Source organism: Vicugna pacos, unplaced genomic scaffold (assembly GCF_048564905.1).
Source record: "Vicugna pacos unplaced genomic scaffold, VicPac4 scaffold_192, whole genome shotgun sequence".
Classification (NCBI taxonomy): domain Eukaryota; kingdom Metazoa; phylum Chordata; class Mammalia; order Artiodactyla; family Camelidae; genus Vicugna; species Vicugna pacos.
The window spans coordinates 386,985-394,181 of record NW_027328871.1 but is presented as its reverse complement, the minus strand read 5'-3'; the positions used below and the strand labels follow the sequence as shown (position 1 = coordinate 394,181).

The 7,197-nt window shown below is 45.7% G+C and overlaps 1 long non-coding RNA gene across 1 annotated transcript; it reads right to left on the bottom strand.

Moving 5' to 3' along the window:
- Positions 1-1,221: 1,221 nt before the first annotated feature.
- Positions 1,222-6,187, bottom strand: LOC140695239 (uncharacterized). Its single transcript, XR_012070933.1, has 3 exons — positions 6,061-6,187; positions 2,789-2,861; positions 1,222-1,415 (listed from the first exon to the last, which is right to left on the bottom strand). It is a non-coding gene; the product is annotated as an uncharacterized lncRNA (long non-coding RNA).
- Between the last annotated feature and the right edge of the window lie 1,010 nt (positions 6,188-7,197).

Here is a 7,197-nt window from a genome sequence, read left to right as displayed (position 1 = left end):
AAGGAGAGATGCATGGCCTGTCGTGTTTGCAATACAAGCGAGAAGCAGACCAACAAAGAATCAAACCAACAAACAAACACCAAAATGGTACGGTTGGCTGATATTTACCAAGGGAACCATGATTATTCAAAAGAAAATACTTAAGGTGATGTCAAGGATCATTCAGCATGCATCGACCCATTATCGCGGCTTGCATGTACTCAGCACACTTGTATTCGGAGGCGTGCATTCATATTCGTAAATTCTGATTCATAAGAACATATCGTGACCTAACCCTAATGCCGATTTGGAATCAAATGGATTCCTAGTCCGTGATGTAGACTTGTATGTCTTCCAACAGGATGAAGGAATGCCATATTCTAGGCTACGTAGAGAAGAATTGTAAGAAGCCTATAACAAAGGCAAGTAGCTCTGCCAAAGTGTACTAAGAGCAAAAGAGACTGACAGCAAAGTGCACATTGGGGTTGGTTTCATTTCTTGGAATTTCAGCCCCCATGAAACCAATGGATCCATGTCCTGAGAGTGCGGGTGTTTCAGCAGAAATCAGGCGACGCATATGTATTCCGGGTGTACGGATATTATAGGAACATAAGTCTCCTTTAGTGGGTCTCTGTGTACTGTGAACTGTTAGAAAGTTTAAAGACGTGTGAAACCATCAACTGAAAAGGGACACACTTCCCTCCATTGGTACTGTGCATAGAGATCTGAACAAAAGGAAAGAGGGAAGAAGAAAGGCCCATGGGACGCTAGTGGGTAGAATCACATTTACCTTAGGAACTTCTCGTCGGATGCAGCCCCTCCCCCAACACTGACAAGATGCAGCAGCCATTGGGGATGGCAGTTAGCGGTTGGATTCCAGGTGGAATGTTGGTGTGTACCGCGAGGCTTGTTGTGGCTGTTGGATCCTAGGTAACCGGGCAGAGTTCTGTGGGTGGATCAGTGTGATGGAGGGGCTGCCACCGTCTGTGGAGCTTGGCTTAGGTGTTTGGTCCGGGAAGCTGTGTAAGTTCGAGATACTGCTGCTGCCCAAAGACCTGAGGTCACAGGTCAGTTTCCAGAACCTGAAAGGGCAGACAGTGGAAGATCTGCCTGTCATCAGCTTACTGGTGAGGCTCCGAGGTACTTTCAGACTTGCCCAGTCCTGGTGAAGTCAACTTTAGGGGAGACACGAAGAGAAGCTGGCCGAAAAGCTGGCTGAACGGATTGAGGTGAGATGCGAACACATGGATGAGAGATGTTCTGCTACAATGGAGAATACTGGCGTGGAGACAGCTGTAGAGGATACCAGGCTCAAAAGACATTCATGAGACATATTGAACCTCGCTGATACTGGCAGAAACATACAGAGTGCCAACGTGGACTTGAGGAAGTTCCTCAATTCTCTTCTCCAAGAACGGGTCCAAGGTCCCTGACGTCTGCAAGAGAAGAGATGGCAGAGATGATCAAAACGCTCCTGTTCTTGGAAGAGGTCATGGGAATCCACACTTCCCAAGGGGCCTTCCCAAGCCATTCAGACCAGAATTCACCAAGCCCAGGTAAGCCTTTTCCCAGGTTTGGGCCTAGCTAGCAAGCACTTGCCTTCCCTCCCCTCCACACAGGCATCCATTTTGAAGGATCAGTAGCTGAGCTGCAATGAAGCCATTACGAGTAAAACAAGCCCCTCCTAGAATCAGAGTTCCTCCAGCTTCACACTCTGTGAACAACAGTGAACTCCTTAAAGGTCCAATAAACTTGGCTGAAATAGATAGGAATTGAATACTTAGCTCACACCTAGAAACGATGGCCTTCCGCTCGATTCAGCAAATGTTGTGCTTATGTCTTCCCTGGGGTGAAGGGAGTGTGGTAAGAGAGGGGAATCTGACTGAACTTGAATCTGTATTAGGCCTCAATTTTTCAAGACAGTATAGGTAAATAGTACAAGTCAGAAAGAGAACTGTACTGTAAAAGTCGCCAATGATATAAAAGACACAGCTTATGTGGATCGTCTTTCACTTGAGTCAAGCCCCCGTGGGCACTATATCATGCGGGTGCAGACTTGGTTGCGTTAAATGGCTTTACCCAACATGATCGGATGATTAAGCGTTCTCATCACTGATAGAAGAACACCTGGTTCTCCATAGACTAGCATAATTGCAGCAGGGTTCTCCTAGCTAGAATGCCTCTAGGTGCTTTTGGATTCAAACCTAAATGTATATATTTGGTTTCTTTCCTCTTGTATTTTCCTAGAGAGGGATGTTACCCCTTGAAATGCCAATATTGGCCAGTAGGTGTCATTGGGAGTAAAGGGCACCAATGCACAAGTGTATCCAAGTTTGGGGGTTATTTCAAGTTTCCAATAGTTATTTCATGGTTGCTGTTGGTTTCGGAGGCTTCAACCGTAAAGAGCCGACATGAACCCTTTAACAGTTTGGACTGCCAATTTGCATTCTATCTGTCTAGGTTTTCCGTCGAGCTGACAAAATGTTACCAAAATTGACAAGTCTGGCTTCTAGGTCGATTGAGTGTGTTTCAAAAAATAACTTCATTTTCGTATAACTCCCAAAACATGTAAATGAATTCTTTTAAACTTCTTAAAGACTGCAAATGAGATATCAACACAATGTCAAAACAGGTGTATTCGGACCATCCCTCCCACCACGGCTGTATAGAAACAAAGAGCTAAGCAAATATCACATTTCTGTGAAATGTATCTGGATAGTGTTGATTCATCGATGCCCAGTTGGCAGAGAAGAAGTGCAACCTGCACTCACTCGCTCCCATGAACAGAGCAATGGAAACATCCACTCACCCAGCCCTTGGCACAGGACACTTGCCGAAGAGAGGTCTGTTACTTCCAAAGACAGGATGAGGCCTCAGGACACCTGGAAGCAGGAGAAGGCAAAGCAGGAAATGGAATCCAGTGAGGGTCTGACCCCTGGTGATGGAGCAACAAGGGTGAAACTCTGTTTAACTTGGACGCACACTCTCAAGCGGACAGGAGACATGGGATAGAAGGTGATGTGCTGAGATTTACAAGAGTGCACAGCAGATGCTTGGCTGACAGAACTCAAAGAAACCAGCGCAAAATATCCCCACAGTTGATTCGGAGTCCAAGATCCCAGCTGCCAAATTTGAGGTAGCAGAGGCAACGTTCTGTGAGGGATAGGGCTACGAATGATGGCACACGCTGAGTCTCAGGGATCTGGAGTGCATTGTGGGATGTGGTGGGTCGAATCAAGAGAGCAAACCAAAATGTGTACCAATGATAAAGCATCAAAACTGGTCACGTGGTTGAGATTACCAATATGTCCCATGGCCACACCCAGTGCATCTGCAGGACCAGGGACCAATTGGGCATTTTGCCAATAGAGCACGTGTGGGGCTGAATCAGAGATATCGTTCATCTGGTCTGAGGGATCCAGGGGGCCTTGGTTTTGAAATCAGAATGAAAAGCCTTAGGATCTGCTACATTCATAACCTGGGCTGGGATTATGGTTTGGTTTGAGGCACAGGATGCGCAACAGCTGTGTGGTTGCCTTCGTGCACCCGTGCCACAAGGATGAGAGGACAAGGAAGAGTGGTCCAAGTCCACAGCGTTAGAAGAGGAAGCATTACCTACAGCATTATCTCCCTAAAGCGGATGCTACATTTTGGATGGCACCAGCACGGTACGGCACCGAGGACACCAAGGTAGGTCTGCGGGATCATTCCAGCAGGCCCTGATATGTGACATCCATAGATATGCTTCCACTGGTGTTTCTGTAGACAGAGAAGCTCTGAGAAGAACTGCTTTCATTGGGACATTCCCGTGGAACTACAAAGCACAAGCGCACTCTCAGTTTGCTGTTTTGGAAACACTCCAAAATGACATAGAGCAGAATGCAGAGCTGAGAACCTTTAAAAGCTTCATTTCCACAAGAGGAAGTGTCCTGCGCACTTTCAGAATTGTGAGATAAGCATTATCAAAATGAAGTTATGCAAATCGAAATAGTATTGGTTTTTCATCAAAACTAATGCAACAACAGCAATTGGAGATATACCAGACAACACACACAGGAACACGATATGGCATCAATGTCTAGGAGAAATTGTCCGCACAGAAATCCCATGGAATTGCGTAGAGCCAAAAGTCTAAAATTTTCACTTAACAAAGCCCTAGAAGTCCACATTACATACCTGATATTACCTGAGCAGTAGAGGTGAAGAAGTACAGTAAAAGAAACAGGAAGTACCATTTTCAGTTCCAAAGATATTGAAGGCCCAAAAGATAAGCTTTCAAACAACTAGACTGCAAAACGCTATCCAGACCATGTGTTGAAAATGGAGGTCAGGAAATCACTGAAAAACAACAGTGTCTCAGAATCACATAAGGCAGAATACCGGAAAAGGGGAAGAGAAAGTCTAAAGACGAGCCAAAAAATATCAGGAAACTCAATGGATGTGATAATATCAGGGCTAAAATTTAGTCGTAAGCAGACTAGATAATGCAGAGGGACGCGTGAATGACTGTGAAGACATGGGATCAGAAAAACCTCGGTCAGAAGCAGACATAGGAAAGCAAGTGCAAAGCAATGTAAACATTGCTGTTGAACCCTGGGTTAAGACAGGGCATGAAAGACTAGAATTCATAAGGGTCCCAGATGGAAAAGCAAGAGATAAGGAAACAAAAAATGTCTGAAAATTTATCTGTAGAAAAATCAGACTGAAACTTCCTGAAAGCCAAGAAAGAATCATGTATGCGAATTCAGGAATTACACAGCATCCAAAGGAGGTGGAATCCCAATAGACCTACCAGCAGCTGTATGATTCAAATCAACAAAGCTCACGAATATCACAGTGATTTAAAATGCACCTGGAGGAAACAACATAGTCACAAGGGAACCTCAAGAGGGGATTCAGCTGATATCTCGGCAGCAATATTGCAGGAGAGGGAGGAGTGCCAGGACACAGACCATATCCTGAATGGCCAAATGCTGCCACCTAGGGGAGCCTATGCCACATGACCGCCAGTCCTAATAACGGCAGAGCTAGAAAATTCCACAAACCGGCAAATCTTAAAAGAATTCAGCAGTTCAAAACTTATCCTACAAGAATGGTTGAGAAATCTACCCTGAATAGAAAAGCAGCAAGATGAAATGGAAAGAAGAAACCATTATTGGAAATGCAAGAAGAGCATGAGTGGCAAAGAAGAAACAAGAAGAAGGCAAGGAGGACATCAAAACCCTAAAGATGGGAGAGGGAAGCAGGAAATCATAGGTGATTGGAAGCACTCTCTTAAGTGAATCAGCTTATTTGACTCTCTGTTTCAAGCTTAAGGAGAGATGCATGGCCTGTCGTGTTTGCAATACAAGCGAGAAGCAGACCAACAAAGAATCAAACCAACAAACAAACACCAAAATGGTACGGTTGGCTGATATTTACCAAGGGAACCATGATTATTCAAAAGAAAATACTTAAGGTGATGTCAAGGATCATTCAGCATGCATCGACCCATTATCGCGGCTTGCATGTACTCAGCACACTTGTATTCGGAGGCGTGCATTCATATTCGTAAATTTTGATTCATAAGAACATATCGTGACCTAACCCTAATGCCGATTTGGAATCAAATGGATTCCTAGTCCGTGATGTAGACTTGTATGTCTTCCAACAGGATGAAGGAATGCCATATTCTAGGCTACGTAGAGAAGAATTGTAAGAAGCCTATAACAAAGGCAAGTAGCTCTGCCAAAGTGTACTAAGAGCAAAAGAGACTGACAGCAAAGTGCACATTGGGGTTGGTTTCATTTCTTGGAATTTCAGCCCCCATGAAACCAATGGATCCATGTCCTGAGAGTGCGGGTGTTTCAGCAGAAATCAGGCGACGCATATGTATTCCGGGTGTACGGATATTAGAGGAACATAAGTCTCCTTTAGTGGGTCTCTGTGTACTGTGAACTGTTAGAAGTTTAAAGACGTGTGAAACCATCAACTGAAAAGGGACACACTTCCCTCCATTGGTACTGTGCATAGAGATCTGAACAAAAGGAAAGAGGGAAGAAGAAAGGCCCATGGGACGCTAGTGGGTAGAATCACATTTACCTTAGGAACTTCTCGTCGGATGCAGCCCCTCCCCCAACACTGACAAGATGCAGCAGCCATTGGGGATGGCAGTTAGCGGTTGGATTCCAGGTGGAATGTTGGTGTGTACCGCGAGGCTTGTTGTGGCTGTTGGATCCTAGGTAACCGGGCAGAGTTCTGTGGGTGGATCAGTGTGATGGAGGGGCTGCCGCCCTCTGTGGAGCTTGGCTTAGGTGTTTGGTCCGGGAAGCTGTGTAAGTTCGAGATACTGCTGCTGCCCAAAGACCTGAGGTCACAGGTCAGTTTCCAGAACCTGAAAGGGCAGACAGTGGAAGATCTGCCTGTCATCAGCTTACTGGTGAGGCTCCGAGGTACTTTCAGACTTGCCCAGTCCTGGTGAAGTCAACTTTAGGGGAGACACGAAGAGAAGCTGGCCGAAAAGCTGGCTGAACGGATTGAGGAGAGATGCGAACACATGGATGAGAGATGTTCTGCTACAATGGAGAATACTGGCGTGGAGACAGCTGTAGAGGATACCAGGCTCAAAAGACATTCATGAGACATATTGAACCTCACTGATACAGGCAGAAACATACGGAGTGCCAACGTGGACTTGAGGAAGTTCCTCAATTCTCTTCTCCAAGAACGGGTCCAAGGTCCCTGACGTCTGCAAGAGAAGAGATGGCAGAGATGATCAAAACGCTCCTGTTCCTGGAAGAGGTCATGGGAATCCACACTTCCCAAGGGGCCTTCCCAAGCCATTCAGACCAGAATTCACCAAGCCCAGGTAAGCCTTTTCCCAGGTTTGGGCCTAGCTAGCAAGCACTTGCCTTCCCTCCCCTCCACACAGGCATCCATTTTGAAGGATCAGTAGCTGAGCTGCAATGAAGCCATTACGAGTAAAACAAGCCCCTCCTAGAATCAGAGTTCCTCCAGCTTCACACTCTGTGAACAACAGTGAACTCCTTAAAGGTCCAATAAACTTGGCTGAAATAGATAGGAATTGAATACTTAGCTCACACCTAGAAACGATGGCCTTCCGCTAGATTCAGCAAATGTTGTGTTTATGTCTTCCCTGGGGTGAAGGGAGTGTGGTAAGAGAGGGGAATCTGACTGAACTTGAATCTGTATTAGGCCTCAATTTTTCAAGACAGTATA